Genomic DNA, 923 nt, shown 5'->3' with positions numbered 1-923 from the left:
TGGGAGGGAGACAAACCTTAAAAGACTGAATCTCACAAAACAGACTGAGGGTTGCTGGGGGGAGGTGTGTTGGGAGAGGATGGTGGGGGTATGGACATTGGGGAGGGCAGGTGCTATGGTGAGTGATGGTGAGTGCTGTGAAATGGGTAAACCTGGAGATTCACAGACCTGTGCCCCTAGGGATAAAAACACATTATATGTTTATAAAAATTTTTTAAAAAATAGTTTTAAAAATCCATTAAAGAAAAAGCACATATTGCAAGCCCAGAGCTAATCTCATATTCAATCAAAAAAAATTGAAAAATTTCCCCTTAAAGATCAGAACAAAGACAAGTGTGTCCACTTTCACTACTCTCATTTGACATAGTACTGGATGTCCTAGCCAGAGAAACAAGGAACACAAAGAAATAAAAGACTCAAAAAAAAAAGGAAGAAGTAAAATTTTCTTTTTTTTAATAACATGAACTTATATGTAAAAGAATCCTAAAAAATTCACAAAAAATTTTGAATAAACAAATTTAGTAAAGCTGCCAAATACAAGATCAATATATAAAAGACAAGAATTTTGTTTTGTTTCGTTTTTTTTTTTCAATATGGAATGCTTCCCAGTTTTTCATGTCATTCTTGTTCAGTGATCAAGCTAATCTCTGCATCATTCCAATTTTAGTATATGGGCTGCCAAAGTAAGCACAAGACGAGCATTTTAACACTCTAATGATGAACTATCTGAAAAAATAAAGAGAACAATCTAATTCACAATAGCATCAAAACTAATAAAATACTTAGGATAAGATTTAACTAAGAAGATGAAAGATATATACCCCATAAACTATGACATTGATAAAGAAATTGAAGGAGACATAAATGGAAAGATAGCTCATATTTATGAATGGTAAGAATTAACATTGTTAAAATGTCCATAC

At 32.4% G+C, this 923-nt stretch overlaps 1 non-coding gene across 1 annotated transcript; it reads right to left on the bottom strand.

Annotated features, from left to right (window-relative positions):
- Positions 1-587: 587 nt before the first annotated feature.
- On the bottom strand, positions 588-691 carry LOC132009334 (U6 spliceosomal RNA). Its single transcript, XR_009401869.1, has one exon. It is a non-coding gene; the product is annotated as a U6 spliceosomal RNA (small nuclear RNA).
- Positions 692-923: the final 232 nt, after the last annotated feature.

The sequence above is a fragment of the Mustela nigripes genome, unplaced genomic scaffold (assembly GCF_022355385.1).
Source record: "Mustela nigripes isolate SB6536 unplaced genomic scaffold, MUSNIG.SB6536 HiC_scaffold_14530, whole genome shotgun sequence".
In the NCBI taxonomy this organism is placed as follows: domain Eukaryota; kingdom Metazoa; phylum Chordata; class Mammalia; order Carnivora; family Mustelidae; genus Mustela; species Mustela nigripes.
This window is presented reverse-complemented; position numbering and strand designations above follow the sequence as displayed.